Raw genomic sequence first — 17,820 nt, 5'->3', positions numbered from 1 at the left:
ATGGCAGGAAATCTATACATATATATACGCTAAGCAATGGAAGGTAACTGAGTAAGTGTATGCATATCTCTTGTCCTTTCAGAGTTATAGTGGTTTGAAATATATTTTCAATGAAAACTTGGCCCCCTGAACTTTGACCCCAAAAATAATTAAAACTAAGCATTGTTGACCATTTTATGCCACATGCTATATTTCGGGAATTGAATAATGAACATTTTGGTGTTGGTTAGAAGGGAATCGGATAATGTTTGACAGAATTATTAGTAAAAAAAAGTCATTTTTGACCTTGAGTTTGACCTTTCAAGGTCACTCAAGGTCAAAGGTCATGGTGCTAAATGAAATGTCGTATGTGACTTCCTATATATCAGTAACAGTAAGTGTATGCATATCTCTTGTACTTTTAGAGTTATAGTAGTTTGAAATATATTTTAAATGAAAACTCGACCCCCCCAATTTCACGTTTTGGATGACCTTGAGCTTGACCTTGGGCTTGGAGAGTTAAAAATTGGGCACAGTCTATTCCAGGGCAAGGCAAATATGTGGGTAAAGTATGGCGATGCTACGTGCAACGATGTAGACGTAGTACTGTGCACAAACAGACAGACAGATGAAAAATCGTTCGGAGACCGAGGACTTGCCGGAATGTACTTTTTTATCGGCCATTTTGGATCAAAATAATAATACATAAGGACATGGGTTGAATCCTTGCTTGAGAGAATGCAAACCAGTGGGTTTGCATTCTCCCCGCCATCACGGTCGTCTCTTCAACTCACAATCCCACGAGATATGCGGAAAGGACGACTCAAAATCAATTATCTTCTTTTTGATTCGTATATAAACATCATGAAAAGTAAATAATGACCTCTGCCAAAGTTCAAACGACGTGGGTTTAATCTCGACATGAGAGAATTCCACATAGCTATTGGGCGGTGTATAAGCTAACAGATCGTTGTCTCCATCGATCTTGCCAAGGCCGTAACACCTATCGGCTCAAAATCCTTTTAACTGTTGACTTGGTAGGCTTTACAATGAAGGAAACACGTATCGGGAGTACATAAGACATAGCGATTGTGAATGTGACAGCTCTGAGGCGTCTTTCGCTTCGCATCGCAGTGACGGCGAGCACCAACATGGCGGCTGTAAGATTAAAATCTGACTTCAAGCCCCCTTACCACCCAAAATCTATTCCGGCGAATCTATTCCGGCAAGTAACAAACCAACCAACATACTTGCTGGAATCTATTCCGGCAAGTAACAAATAAATGGACAAACAGATAAGGGTGAAAACATAACCTCCATCTACCTTTGGTGGTGGAGGTAACAAAATCAGGATGAAGGTCCAAATGAAAATCCGCCTCATCGCGGCTTCATTTAAACCGTCGAATCCTTCTGCTGTATCACTCCGCCTTGCCCCGGCTTTACGCTTCGGTCACGATTTTCACGTTTTGGATGATCTTGAGCTTGGCCTTGGGCCTAGAGAGTTAAAAATTGGGCACAGTCTATTCCAGGGCAAGGCAAATATGTGTGTAAAGTATGGCGATGCTATGTGCAACGATGTAGATGTAGTACTGCGCACAAACAGACAAACAGACAGACAGACAGACAGACAAACAGACAGACAGACTAGAAATTGGTCAGAGACCGAGGACTTGCCGGAATGTACTTTTTTTTTTTTGTAAAAAAAAAAATTGGACCTTGAGTTTGATTTTTCAAGGTCTCTCAAGGTCAAAGGTCATGGTGCCAAATGAAATGTCGTATGTGACTTCATATATTTCAGTAACAGTAAGTGCATGCATATCTCTTGTACTTTTAGAGTTATAGTGGTTTGAAATATATTTTAAATGAAAACTCGACCCCCCTAATTTCACGTTTTTGGTGACCTTGAGCTTGACCTTAGGCCTAGAGAGTTAAAAATTGGACACAGTCTATGCCAGGGCAAGGCAAATATGTGTGTAAAGTATGGCGATGCTATGTGCAACGATGTAGATGTAGTACTGCGCACAAACAGACAGACAGACAGACAGACAAACAGACAGACAGACTAGAAATTGGTCAGAGACCGAGGACTTGCCGGAATGTACTTTTTTTTTTTAGTAAAAAAAAAATTTGGACCTTGAGTTTGATTTTTCAAGGTCTCTCAAGGTCAAAGGTCATGGTGCCAAATGAAATGTCGTATGTGACTTCCTATATGTCAGTAACAGTAAGTGTATGCATATCTCTTGTACCTTTAGAGTTATAGTGGTTTGAAATATATTTTAAATGAAAACTCGACCCCCTGATTTCACGTTTTGGGTGACCTTGACCTTGACCTTGGGCCTAGAGAGTTAAAAATTGGGCATAGTCTATTCCAGGGCAAGGCAAATATGTGTGTAAAGTATGGCGATGCTATGTGCAACGATGTAGACGTAGTACTGCGCACAAACAGACAAACCAACCAACAAACACACTTGCCGGAATGTATCCCGGCAAGTAACAAACGGACTCAAATGCAATACTCTCTCCTCAGGCGAGGGTAAATATGATAGTTTACAAAACATCCTGGCACTGTACGTTTAGTTTAGAGGATATAGATAAGGAAATCCGAGTGGAACAATAATTTCATACCCACACCTGTCTTTCATACCAACGAACGTAAATCAAGGTATTTTCACTGCACCTGCCAAATTAAGCTGTCAAAACATGTGGTGGAGCATTTGTCTCCTTGGCATTCTTTGCTTTGTGCTACCGTTGTCACAAAGACCGATTCTCACACTGACTCGACATTAACTGTTGAATGTTTTGTGGAACGGCATGGGAAGTTTATCAATTTTGCAACAGCTGTGCGCATCACAATTGCAGGAAACAGTGACATGTAAGGTTTCTGTACCTAATCAAAAATATTAGGGTATTAAATATAATGAACGCCAGGTGTGAACTTTTCTACATCATCTCAAATGAATGATAACATCAGTTACGACATTGCCAAAAATGAGCCTGAATGTCTCAATTCTGATTTTCGTTTCTTTACAAGATTGAGTGAGGCTCATGACAGAGCAAGGTGATTAAAGAGATAAACTGATAGCGGGACAAAGGATGCAAGTCTTGAACGCAATAAGCAAGGGATACATGAACAGAGAAAGAAGAGAGAGAGGACACAGGGAAATCCTGCAAACTGAAAGTAAGAGGGAATTGGGTTAGGAAGGGTTAATGGAGGTGATAAAGATTGTGGGAAGGGATGTGGGATGAGGAGATGGCGGTGCACTGCCTGCATGAAGCGCTAAATGGATAGGTTGGATGGAAACCCCTCTGGAAGGAGGTTCCTGTTGGAGAGGAAGAAATGAGTGGAGGTGAGCAGCAAGCCAACAGGATTTTGGGAATGTCACCAGAAGTGGTTTTCCTCGCTGAATGTGTGAGCGCTGGAGAAACTTTGGGGCCATGGAGCACGGCAATGGCAGAGAATGCAATACCAAAATGGAGGTGGTGGAAGACAGAGAGACCACTGACCTGTCAGCGATGCGGTGCAACATGAGGTCCAGAGATCCTTATCGTCCTGTGTTGGTTGTCTTCCATCTATGGCATCTGTTTACAAAACTGATCATCCTATTTATGATCCAACCAATGTTCTTCTAACTTTTGTTACGTGCTCCTCCCCGACCCCCTGGTCACGGTGTACCTCCGAGCCCCGAGAGGAGTCACGGCAGAAAAATGTGTTATTCTGTATGTCAAAGATCAATGGTGAAGCCACACCAATTGTTACCAACAAACAACTATTGTATTAAAATCACACAAGAATAACAGTACAACAATAATATGAATCAAAAGTACAATCAATATCCTATGATGGTACCATCAGTTTTATAATATATAACTCACTGTGCTCCAAGTGAGTGAAACAAGAACATCCCCAATGTCTCTAATCCCCAGCTTCAAGCCAAAGTCGATCCGCTCCAGCGATCGACAGATCAATGTCCAATTGAGACCAGAATCCCGTTGGGTTGGCAGTTACAGTCCTGCTGCCAAAGCTGTGCAAAGGCGCCCTCCAGGTGACTGGGAAATCAGAAGGCGCCCTCCAGGTGACTGGGAAATCACACCCTCGGGTATGGACGTTCCGCGGCTCACAGTCGGCGAACCTCCGATTGACCTTCAAAATCCGCATTGCACACACACACACCAGATACATCTGAATGCGGTGAGAATGGCATACGCGAAGCAAAGACCTTGCGCAAGGCGCAAAGCGCGCGAGTCAAAATGGCCGACGGTCCGGTCTTGTGGCGTAATGGCATGAGGATGATGACGATGATTCTCTTCAGAATCCACCACAAAACCTGACACGCAGGTTGATCTGTCACAGCGATAACAACTCTGTCGCAGGAATCCCTTTCCTGGGAAACCCAAAGTTCACTCGCGACTCTTGCTCGCCAACGTTCGCTCTGGACCGCAAAGCAACTATGCTTCTTGTCCGACTCCACTCGCTCCGCCTTCTTTTCTCCTCTTCCTCTTCGTCGTCGTCCGGTTCCGGATCTGGTTTCCAGTTTATTTTAACACTAACTTTTTCACCTTTTGAAAACAGTTCATAAGCAATAAACCTTTTGAAAACAATAATAGTACATGGAATCAAAAATGTTTACAGTGGATGAAAACCACCACAACGGAAGTGACGAATCCGTAACACTTTCCATAAAGTTTTGGAATCAATCACTGAAGTTAACCTAATATATACTGTTATCTCTGAACAGATTTGTATTCAACTAACACAAAACTTACTTATCTCTAACCAGATTTCCATTCTGCTCTGTTCAACTGTGTTTTGGTCGAATTACTTGTGACCCAACAATACAATCCCAAATAAGCTAAACATTGCACCGACCTCTAAGTTCTTTACTAATCATCTTTTACAGTCAGATCTACCGAACTAGGTTTTCCAAAATCGTTTGGTCTCACGTTGTGTTATTGTGCACGTTATCACCTCTATCTACTTTGCAAGGCTAAGTCGTTACTATGATCAAAACGAAATTGTTTACAAAACTTTAGTGCATAGTTAAATGGGAATAATTATGTTCCTCCCCGAATTGGAGTTTGAGCTGCTTGGTATTTAATCGAGTTCAAAATACTTGAAATTCCTGAAGTTATCAGTTATCATTAATAATGCTGCAAGTCCAGATCCTCTATGCATTTGTTCCACTTTCTTTCCGCAAAGTTGTGATTCAAAATCTATTTCGAATGTAAATACAGTCACGTGAAAAGTAAGTACACCCCATGTAAAGTTTTGACTTTTTCAACACATTTCAACATACAGCTATTTGATCTTCATTTCAACAATATTGATAGATAAAGGTGATATAATATAACAAATATCATGAAACATTTACATTTTGTAGTCCATTGTATAATTTAAATAAACATGAATGCAAATTTTGCATGTGGAAAAAGTAAGTACACCCCTACATTTATCACTACTTCAAATACCTAAAATTAGAATCAGGTGCACCAGCTCAGGTGCAAATGATTAGAACATCGTTGGAGAGGATCTTGGAGGAACCTGTCTTATTTAAACCTCAGACATTTAGTTTGGTTTGCTCTTTGTTGTTGAAGTGTGCGGCGTCACCATGCCTAGATCAAAAGAGCTCTCTGAGGCCTTCGGAAAGAAGGTTATAGATGCCTACGAGGCTGGGAAGGGATTTAAAAAGATCTCCAAACAATTTGAAATAAATCATTCGACTGTCCGGAAGATCATCTACAAGTGGAGAAGATTCCAAACAACTGCCAACTTGTTCAGGCCAGGCCGCCCCAGCAAGTTCAGCCTGAGAGCAGACCGCTAGATGCTGAAAGAAGTCTCTAAGAACCCCATTATATCATCACAGGACCTACAGGTAGCTCTTGCCATGGTTGATGTCAAAGTGCACGAGTCTACCATTAGAAAGAGGCTGCACAAATTTGATCTACATGGGAGGTGTGCCAGGAGGAAACCTTTGCTGTCCAGAAAGAACATCAGGGCAAGACTAAAGTTTGCCAATGAACACCCAGGCAAAGACCAGCACTTCTGGAACAATGTGCTCTGGACAGATGAGTCAAAGGTAGAGCTATATGGCCACAGTACCAGAAGACATGTTTGGCGAAAACCAAAGACAGAATTTGACCACAAGAACCTGATACCAACTGTAAAGCATGGTGGTGGAAATATTATGGTTTGGGGCAGCTTTGCTGCATCAGGGCCTGGGCAGCTCACCATCATAGAATCCACTATTAATTCTTCATTGTACCAGAGGGTGCTTGAGGATGATGTGAGGTCATCTGTCAGAGAGTTGAAGCTCAACCGTAGGTGGACCTTGCAACATGACAATGACCCTAAACATACCAGCAAATCCACCAAGGAATGGCTGAAAAGAAAGAAATGGAGGGTTCTGGAATGGCCAAGTCAAAGCCCGGATCTAAATCCCATCGAGATGTTGTGGGGGGATTTGAAACGAGCTGTGCATGCAAGAAACCCCTCAAACATCGCACAGCTGAAATAATTCTGCATGGAGTGGGCAAAAATTTCTCCCAGTCGATGTCAGAGACTGGTAGACAGTTATAAGAAATGCCTACTTGAGGTTGTTTCTGCCAAAGGGGGCAATACCACCTATTAGAGCCAAGGGTGTACTTACTTTTTCCACATGCGAAATTTGCATTTATGTTTATTTAAATTATACAACGGACTACAAAATGTAAATGTTTCATGATATTTGTTATATTATATCACCTTTATCTATCAATATTGTTGAAATGAAGATCAAATAGCTGTGTGTTGAAATATGTTGAAAAAGTCAAAACTTTACATGGGGTGTACTTACTTTTTCACGTGACTGTATGTCTATAAATTATGTGCTCTTAGGAATGTATTTTTATCTGTAGGGTACGTACATTGTGTTTATGGGTACGTTTATTTAGGTACGTGCTATTAGAATGTGCATACATTTGTAGAATACAAACGATTGGAATGTGAGTACGTCCATAAAATACATATGATTTGAATGTGAATCTATAATCCTATATAATAAAACGGAAAAGGTCTGTTTGGGTGCTGTTTGAACATAAAATTACCTCTTCAATACACCACACAAACATAGCAGCTAACAAACACCACACAAAATACAGCACACAAAACCACATAAACATGTCCTGGCGAGAGTCTGCCATCTCTGATTGCTCTTTCTTGTTTTTATTATGTTATTTGTTTATAAATGCCCTGCCATCACTATGGGCTACAGCCATTAGATTTGGATTATAATTTAACGAACAGTGTCATAAGTGATTGAGAGTTGCAATTGATGTGGAATATTTTTGAAAAATAAATTAAGTACTGTATAAGAATTACATCAAGGAAATACAGCTTTGGCTAATTTGAATGGCCTTCTTGAGTTAACTGAAACTGAAAATTCAAACTTTGAATAATGGCTTTTGAAAAATGAAAATGTCTTATTCACCAGTCTTTGAAGCTTTGTTATGATGCCAACACGATTAGTTTGTTCAGCTTTCTGTTATTTAATTTGTCTGTAACCCTTTGTTTACCTACTGTACTTTAAAATAGAACCACCTTTGGAGGGCATTTTTCCCCGCAGAGCGGGGGTTGGCCTTTTTCGGGCACCGTGGTCCCCTTTTTGAAGCAATGTTTTATGGCCGGATGCCCTTCCTGCTGCCAACCCTGTTGATCGCCTCTTGCGACACACAGGGAATTCCCAGTGAACTGGTACTCAATTTGCCGACCTCGGAAGGAATGACAGGCTGAGTCAACCCACCTGGTGTTTATTGCGGTGATCAACCAGGATTCGAGCCCAGGATCCTCGGATCCCAAGCCGGCACCCCAACTGCTAAGCCAACACCAGGCTGGGACCTACTGGACTTTAAAATCCCAACCCATATTAATTAATGTAGGAAACAGCTCTGAGCAGACGTATGTGTTTCAACTACCTTTTCAACTAATGCAGATGGTTTACAATAACAAATAATTTGCAACAGTCTATAGCTAATGCTTTGCCAAGATGTCAACACCTCATTTTTTATGAAATGGTAAAGAAGGATTTTTCACCAATCATTCTCCACGTGTGTCTTATGATGGTTTTTAGTCGTTCATATGCAACACAAGGTTGCGGGGTTGCATCATTGGCTGAGGGCACGGCTGTGCCACTGATGCAGTGTCCTCTGTAGGTTAGCGCAGGAATTTGTAATTTGTTCATGGTGCCGGCGATAGCTCGCCTACCCTTCACCAACTAATGCTGGCAGACAGGACGCCCAGTTTAATGAATCACCCTGCCTGTGAAACACCAGGATGAGAGTTTATAGCTGGGCCGGGATTCGAACCCAGGCTAGATAGTTTAGATGCGAGTGTGTGTACCTTCTTATGGTGGTAAATAGAGGGCGGAGCCTCAATTTCTACATGAACATCTTGCAGAAAACGTGAGGCCCGACAATAATTTTCAATTCCTGCACACGTTAAGAGGAATAATTATAAAAATGGTATACAAAGTCGAGGCTCATGGAAGAGTGGGAAAGTAATGTGAGAGGGAAGCAAAGTGGCAAGCAGGTATATATATAGCAAGCAAGGGAATGAATGAATTATGAAAGAAAAGATTAGAGAGGAGAGGGAAGGAACATAATAACATGTGAGTGAGTATGAGAGTTTGGATAGGGGAGGATCAATGGGGGCAGAAATGATCACCGGTAGAGAAGATATTGGGTGCACTACGACTATATTGAAGCACTGGAGAGAAGAGTGGGATTGTTTTGCCTCAGGAATGCAGTTCCACACATGGAAAGAGTAAAGAGAAACAAAGGAGGTGTTCAGTAAGTCTGGACTTTGGGGGTTTATGGACAAACACAATGTACAATATAGAATAAAGAACAAACAATCGAGAATAATTTTGAATTCATCTATCTATAATTCCAGTAATCTCTGTGTGTCTGTGTGTCTGTGTGTCTGTGTGTCTGTGTGTCTGTGTGTCTGTGTGTCTGTGTGTCTGTGTGTCTGTGTGTTTGTCTGTGACCGCTGTTTCTCGACAACCACGGGTCCGATATACTTGAAACTTGCCAGGTATATTGCTGGGGACCCGAGGATGTGCCTTTTCAAGGTTTGAAATTAATCGGACAAGTACCTACCGAGCTATGTCCAAAAAACGCTTCAACCAATCAGAGAGCAGCGAGCTATCACGTGTGCCGAACCGTTAATGCAATGCAAGCGTTAATGCGTTAATGCAAGGCTTTTCTTTTTTTCCCTCTTCTCTTTCTACTTTTCCTTGCGATTAAATTGCAAACAGCCAAAATACGTTGGCGCTAATTGAATAATTGGCCATTAACACTAAAATAATCGTAACTGCGATATGCCAACTTCCGGACAGTGCAGCCTTCCCTGTTGTTGTTGTTTGCAGCAGCTGTTTGCAGCAAGGCAAGGCTTTTCTTTTTTTCCCTCTTCTCTTTCTACTTTGCCTTGCGATTAAATTGCAAACAGCCAAAATACGTTGGCGCTAATTGAATAATTGGGCATTATGTTTTACAACTAATAAAAACGAATTTGCGATTCATTCGCTTTCCTGCGCGTTTGTGTACGCGATGGCGATTTCTTTACCAAACTCCGGAAGCCGTTCGCTTTGGACCGAACCATTGCATGTAAATAGAGGGGGGGGATTGTCACCACTCGCAAGCCGTTCGCTTTGGACCAAACCATTTCATGTAAATAGGGGGGGGGATATAATTTTAGATATATATATAGTACGGGCATGCCCTAGTCTATCTATAATTCCATTAATCTCTGTGTGTATGTGTGTATGTGTGTATGTGTGTATGTGTGTATGTGTGTTTGTATGTTTGTCTGTGACCGCTGTTTCTCGACAACCACGGGTCCGATATACTTTAAACTTGCCAGGTATATTGCTGGGGACCCGAGGATGTGCCTTTTCAAGGTTTGAAATTAATCGGACAAGTACTTACCGAGCTATGGCGATTTAGCCGTTCGCCGTTCGCTTTGGCGTTGCGAATGGACCAAACCATTGCATGTAAATAGAGGGGGGGGGTTCTGTGGTCGTTGCGAATGGACCAAACCATTCATGTAAATAGAGGGGGGGGGGGGGTTCTGTGGTCGTTACTGCCACGTGGTTTCAAAGTTTTTTTTTGTTGTTGTTGTTTGAACGCATGTTTTTTTGCACCCACGTACGGGCACGCCCTAGGATGTTTACACACACACACCCCTACACAAATTTTTTTTTTTTTTTTTTTTTGGCAAGGAACGGGCACCCACGTACGGGCACGTCCTAGCTTATATATAGTACGGGCATGCCCTAGTCTATCTATAATTCCAGTAATCTCTGTGTGTTTGTTTGTTTGTCTGTGACCGCTGTTTCTCGACAACCACGGGTCCGATATACTTTAAACTTGCCAGGTATATTGCTGGGGACCCGAGGATGTGCCTTTTCAAGGTTTCATATTAATCGGACAATTACTTACCGAGCTATGTCCAAAAAACGATTCAACCAATCAGAGAGCAGCGAGCTATCGCGTGTGCCGAACGTGGCGAACACACTCTGCCTCGGATGGCACATTTGAGAGCGTATTCATTTATTTCCCGTCGGCAAACTATGTTGGCGCTATGTTGGCGTTAAACGATGTTTTAAAACTAATTAAAACCCCGGGGGGATTGTCACTGTACTCGCAAGCCGTTCGCCGTTCGCTTTGGCGTTGCGAATGAACCAAAACATTTCATGGACCAAACCATTTCATGTAAAGCGTTCGCCGTTCGCTTTGGCGTTGCGAATGAACCAAAACATTTCATGAACCAAACCATTTCATGTAAATAGAGGGGGGGATATAATTTTAGATATAGATATAGTACGGGCATGCCCTAGTTACCGCAATTCGAACAATCTAATGAAAGAGGACACTAATAAGACTGATACTCTTTGGCAAGTCAGAATTGTGGTGGAATATGTGTGGGGTGGGGTAGTGGTGGTAAATGAGGTGCTTTTAGTAACAGATGTCTGTTTTACATTCCACTGTGGTGTTTCTCGTAGTTGTAAGGTTCTTTGGATATTATTAGTCCCCTACCGGTGTTCACCGGATGGGACTATAGGTTTGCACTCCGTCCCTCCGTCTGTCAGTCTGTCTGTCCGTCACGCAAAGAACAGTTTTCCGGACTTTTTTTCTAAACTCTTAATGCTAATGATTTCAGACTTGGCACATGGTTTCCTCATGATAAGTTACAGATCAGGTTCGAACTTCACGACGTTTCGATCATTTTTGACAAAGTTATGGCACTTTGAACTTTGGGAATTTCCCCAACAGTATTCCGGACGACAGACTGCCGGTAGGGGACGTGTATTGCAGCGCAATACTCAGAATGCTTGTTATTATTAGTCCGCTACCGGTGTACACCGGAGGGGACTATAGGTTTGCACTCCGTCCCTCCGTCTGTCAGGCCGTCAGTCCGTCGCGCAAAGAACAGCTTTCCGGACTTTTTATTCTAAACGCTTAATGCTAATGATTTCAAACTTGGTACATGGTTTCCTCAGGATAAGTTACAGATCAAGTTCGAACTTCACGACGTTTCGATCATTTGTGACAAAGTTATGGCACTTTGAACTTTGGGAATTCTGATAATTCTGATGATCCTTAACTCAGTGTCATTTTAAGTTTTAATTTCCTTTAAAAACCAATTTCTCTGCAATAATAGGACCGATTGAGGACAAATTTTCACCGTCGGGGGGACTCGGTCTGTAGAATATTTTAATGGTAATTATGACGTCACACGTCACGTGGTTCGGCCGCCATATTGTTTTTCGTGAAAGCATGAAAACCCCTTTTTCTCTGCAACGGATGAACAGATCGAGGCCAAACTTTGCAGGCAGAATCGCATACCCATGACGAACAAAAAAGTCAGCGAGCATGACGTCATGCGTCACATGGTTTCAGAGTTATGACGTTTTTAAGCATGAACCTTTAAAACCGAGCTCCTCCCTCATTTTTGATCCAACCGAGGGGAAACTTCACAGATCTGTTCAGCATGTCAGTCTACTAAAATGTCCTTTTGTAATTTGCGATAGGGCACGTGGTTTGGCAGATTAATTAAACGGAAAAAAAAAAAAAAGGATATCTCTTGAATCGCTAGTACCTCAGACCGTGAGTTGGTAATTATATAATTCACACAGTGTAATACGTGCAGGCCGCTCCACGGAGCGACCTTGCGTGCTTATCAATGAGGCAAGGCGTGACACACATGTGTCTCAGCATACCTCACGTCAAGTTTGAAAACAAGCATCAACCGTGCATAAATTTGCATATTCGATCATTTTTGACAAAGTTATGGCACTTTGAACTTTGGTAGGGGACATATATTGCAGCGCAATACTCAGAATGCTTGTTATTATTTAAATACTTCCTATATAAATAAATAAATAACTAGAACGCCACTCAGTAGAGCGCATACTCCCGCCGTGGGTCAAGTTGGAATAGTACGATTTCACAAAAGTTTGAGGGAGTAATTCAGTGACAACACAAGACAAGACAACACAAGACAGACACTGCACAGATAGATAGATATATATATATATATACATATAATTATAAAGTCACGTGAAAAAGTAAGTACACCCCATGTAAAGTTTTGACTTTTTCAACACATTTCAACATACAGCTATTTGATCTTCATTTCAACAATATTGATAGATAAAGGTGATATAATATAACAAATATCATGAAACATTTACATTTTGTAGTCCATTGTATAATTTAAATAAACATAAATGCAAATTTCGCATGTGGAAAAAGTAAGTACACCCTTGGCTCTAATCGGTGGTATTGCCCCCTTTGGCAGAAACAACCTCAGGTAGGCGTTTCTTATAACTGTCTACCAGTCTCTGACATCGACTGGGATAAATTTTTGCCCACTCCTCCATGCAGAATTATTTCAGCTGTGCGATGTTTGAGGGGTTTCTTGCATGCACAGCTCGTTTCAAATCCCCCCACAACATCTCAATGGGATTTAGACCCGGGCTTTGACTTGGCCATTCCAAGAACCCTCCATTTCTTTCTTTTCAGCCATTCCTTGGTGGATTTACTGGTATGTTTAGGGTCACTGTCATGTTGTAAGGTCCACCTTCGCTTGAGCTTCAACTTTCCGACAGATGGCCTCACATTATCCTCAAGCACCCTCTGGTACAATGAAGAATTCATAGTGGATTCTATGATGGTGAGCTGCCCAGGCCCTGATGCAGCAAAGCTGCCACAAACCATAATATTTCCACCACCATGCTTTACAGTTGGTATCAGGTTCCAGTGGTCAAATGCTGTCTTTGATTTACGCCAAACATGTCTTCTGGTACTGTGGCCAAATAGCTCTACCTTTGACTCAGAGAGCTCTTTTGATCTTGGCATGGTGATGCCGCACACTTCAACAACAAAGAGCAAACCAATCGAAATGTCTGAGGTTTAAATAAGCCAGGTTCCTCCAAGATCCTCTCTAACGATGTTCTAATCATTTGCACCTGAGCTGGTGCACCTGATTCTAATTTTATGTATTTGAAGTAGTGATAAATGTAGGGGTGTACTTACTTTTTCCACATGTGAAATTTGCATTTATGTTTATTTAAATTATACAATGGACTACAAAATGTAAATATAGCCACCTTTAGAGGCCATTTTTCCCCGCAAAGTGGGGGTTGGCCTTTTTCAGGAACCGTGGTTGTTGTTGTTTTTCGGTCCCCTTTTTGAAGCAATGTTTTACAGCCGGATGCCCTTCCTGCCACCAACCCTTCACCAACCCTTCACCAACCCTTTTTGCCACCTTTAACGACAAGCAGGGAATTACCAGTGAACTGGTACTCAATTTGCCGACCTCGGAAGGATGACAGGCTGAGTCAACCCCCCTGGTCGTTAAGTTCAGTGATCGACCGGGATTCGAACCCAGGATCGTAGGTTTAATCCTAAGCCGACACCCTAGCCGCTAGCCCAACACCAGGGTCTTGCAAATATATAAATCTTACAAATTTACATTACAAAATGTAAATGTTTCATGATATTTGTTATATTATATCACCTTTATCTATCAATATTGTTGAAATGAAGATCAAATAGCTGTATGTTGAAATATGTTGAAAAAGACAAAACTTTACATGGGGTGTACATACCTTTTCACGTGAATATATATATATATATATACACACAGAATATATAGAAGATTAAAAACACCTCACAGCCACAAAACACGAAATTAAAAACACCTCACAACCACAAAACACGAAATTAAAAACACCTCACAACCACAAAACACGAAATTAAAAACGCCTCACAACCACGGAATTAAAAACACCTCACAGCCACAAAACACGAAATTAAAAACACCTCACAACCACAAAACACGAAATTAAAAACGCCTCACAACCACGGAATTAAAAACACCTCACAGCCACAAAACACGAAATTAAAAACACCTCACAGCCACAAAACACGAAATTAAAAACACCTCACAACCACGGAATTAAAAACACCTCAGCCACGTGATTTAAAAACACCTCACCACCACGTCATTTTACACCTCACCACCACATAATTCAAAATACCTCACCACCACGTGATTCAAAACCACCACCACGTTATTAAAAACACTTGACAACCACAGAAACAAAAGTTTCAGGGAGTAGTTCAGTGACAACAGACATTGCCCAGATATGTAGATATATAGATAAATAAACCTGAAAATCGCAGACCCAGAATTATTTTTTGGTCTGGGAAGCCCGTGTGGGGTTTCTTCTTCTTCAGCCTCCCTTAACCCTGGGTGAATATGCGATCTTTTTTTTAAAAGTTCGAATTTTGCCAAATCTGTTTCATTCGTTTGTTAATATACCTCAGCCATTGACAAATCTGGAATTGTAATTTTATTTGAGGTTCAAATTAGCCCGGGACATTGTGTCAAACGATGCCTGCAAGTCTGTACATGTGATAAATAATTAATCGTCCACAGGCGAAGACTCTTCTTCTTCTTCATGCAATAACAACTTCCAGCTTCCAGACCGTACATCCAATCATCTTCAAATTTTGCACACTTGTTACTCTTCATGACTTCTACTACAGTATGAAGTTTCACGTCGATCAATAAAGGGTTCAAGGGATATAAATGTTATTATTTGCGTTTAATTAACGATATCTGCCAAACCACGTGACCTATCGAAAATTCCAAAAATGCATTTTAGTAGACTGATATGCTGAACAGATTTGTGAAGTTTCCCCTCGATTGGATCACAAATGAGGGAGGAGCTAGGTTTTAAATGTTTGTGCTTAACAACATAATAACTCTGAAACCATGTGATGCATGACGTCATGCTCGCTGACTTTTTTGTTCATCATGGGTATGCGATTCTGCCTGCAAAGTTTGGCCTCGATCTGTTCAGGCGTTTTGGAGAAAATTGGATTTTAGTGTTTTTCACTCAAAACAATATGGCGGCCGAACCACGTGACCTGTGACGTCATAATTACCATTAAAATATTCTGCAGACCGAGTCCCTCCTATGGTAAAAATTTGCTCTCAATCGGTCCAATTATTGCAGAGAAAATGGTTTTTAAAGGAAAACAGAAAAAAAAAATCCCAAAAACTTCCCCAAAAAACTTCCTGGATCCGGAATAATTTCCTGAGCTTCACCAAAAACTAATCAATTCTTGCTTATCCCAAGTGCAATCATCCCACCAACTTTCATTCTAATCCGTTCAGAACTTTTCCAGATATCTTGTTCACAAATACACGAACACACACGCACACACACACACACACACGGTCACGAGCGAATGCATTACTCCCTAGCGGGAGTAAATATATATATATATATACATTCCTATATAATATAATGCAACGTCCTACATACATAGATTGGAAAAAATACGAACCTCATCATTAACTGGAAATCAATAGAGTAAGATGAGGCAAGTCTCACCCCTCCTCGCCTCCTCGGTCCTGGTCACATGTCCAGTAACCTGAATGTTTGCTCTAGAGGGCTTTATATGGATCAGGGTATAACGACAATCAAAAAATGAAAAATGCTCGGTATACCGAACAAGAGGACTAGGGAGGATGTGTTTTTACATCCAGATGGGCAGCTTGCCCCAACTTACTTGTCAGGGACATCTTGGCCCATACGCTCATAGTAAACATCTTTGTTAGCTATTAGATCATGACAATGCAAAATAATGAGATGTTTGAAAGAAAGTCAATCAACTATGAGCTAATTTGAGATAAATTGTCTAGTTTTAGTTTTATCATGAAAGGTTTTATTTAAGGCTTATCAAATGGAACTTGTACATTAATCAGATCGTGCAGTGCAACATATGAGATTTGAATCTGGGATCAAATCATCATGAGCCATGTTGTGCTACATGCATATGGTTTTCAGGAGCTTGCAGTCATTTTTTGATAGCCAGCATCCTTTTTTTATATCAACAAAAGTCCATTTGTCAGTCCGATAAGATGGTATGAAGCTAGTGCATTACATTTGAGATGTATATCGTGGGTTTGATCCCAGACCTGACTATAAATCTTCGGATTGGTGCTTCCCGGAAAGGGCGCTGCATCACAAAGTACGTCGTCCCTCAGAATTAATCAAACAGTCCTTAAGTCAGGTGTCCCGTCTGCTCACTTTAGTTGGTTGACATTAAAGATCCCCCGGTGTCCTTTGCAAGGAGTGGGCAACTTAACTCCGGCACCCTGAACTAATTACTCTTTGCAAGGAGTAGGCAACTTAACTCCGGCACCCTGAACTAATTACTCTTTGCAAGGAGTGGGCAACTTATCTCCGGCACCCTGAACTAATTATTCTTTGCAAGGAGTGGGAACTTAACTCCGGCACCCTGTACTAATTACTCTTTGCAAGGAGTGGGCAACTTAACTCCGGCACCCTGAACTAATTACTCTTTGCAAGGAGTAGGCAACTTAACTCCGGCACCCTGAACTAATTACTCTTTGCAAGGAGTGGGCAACTTAACTCCGGCACCCTGAACTAATTACTCTTTGCAAGGAGTAGGCAACTTAGCTCCGGCATCCTGAACTAATTACTCTTTGCAAGGAGTAGGCAACTTAACTCCGGCACCCTGAACTAATTACTCTTTGCAAGGAGTAGGCAAATTAACTCCGGCACCCTGAACTAATTACTCTTTGCAAGGAGTGGGCAACTTAACTCCGGCACCCTGAACTAATTACTCTTTGCAAGGAGTAGGCAACTTAACTCCGGCACCCTGAACTAATTACTCTTTGCAAGGAGTAGGCAACTTAACTCCGGCACCCTGAACTAATTACTCTTTGCAAGGAGTAGGCAACTTAACTCCGGCACCCTGAACTAATTACTCTTTGCAAGGAGTGGGCAACTTAACTCCGGCACCCTGAACTAATTACTCTTTGCAAGGAGTAGGCAACTTAACTCCGGCACCCTGAACTAATTACTCTTTGCAAGGAGTAGACAACTTAACTCCGGCACCCTGAACTAATTACTCTTTGCAAGGAGTGGGCAACTTAACTCCGGCACCCTGAACTAATTACTCTTTGCAAGGAGTAGGCAACTTAACTCCGGCACCCTGAACTAATTACTCTTTGCATGGAGTGGGCAACTTAACTCCGGCACCCTGAACTAATTACTCTTTGCATGGAGTGGGCAACTTAACTCCGGCACCCTGAACTAATTAATCTTTGCAAGGAGTGGGCAACTTAACTCCGGCACCCTGAACTAATTACTCTTTGCAAGGAGTGGGCAACTTAACTTCCCCACCCTGAACTAATTACTCTTTGCAAGGAGTGGGCAACTTAACTCCGGCACCCTGAACTAATTACTCTTTGCAAGGAGT

Source organism: Myxine glutinosa, chromosome 6 (genome assembly GCF_964187855.1).
Source record: "Myxine glutinosa chromosome 6, kmMyxGlut1.1, whole genome shotgun sequence".
In the NCBI taxonomy this organism is placed as follows: Eukaryota; Metazoa; Chordata; class Myxini; order Myxiniformes; family Myxinidae; genus Myxine; species Myxine glutinosa.
The sequence above is the reverse complement of the archived record's forward strand: the minus strand, read 5'-3'. Positions refer to the sequence as shown.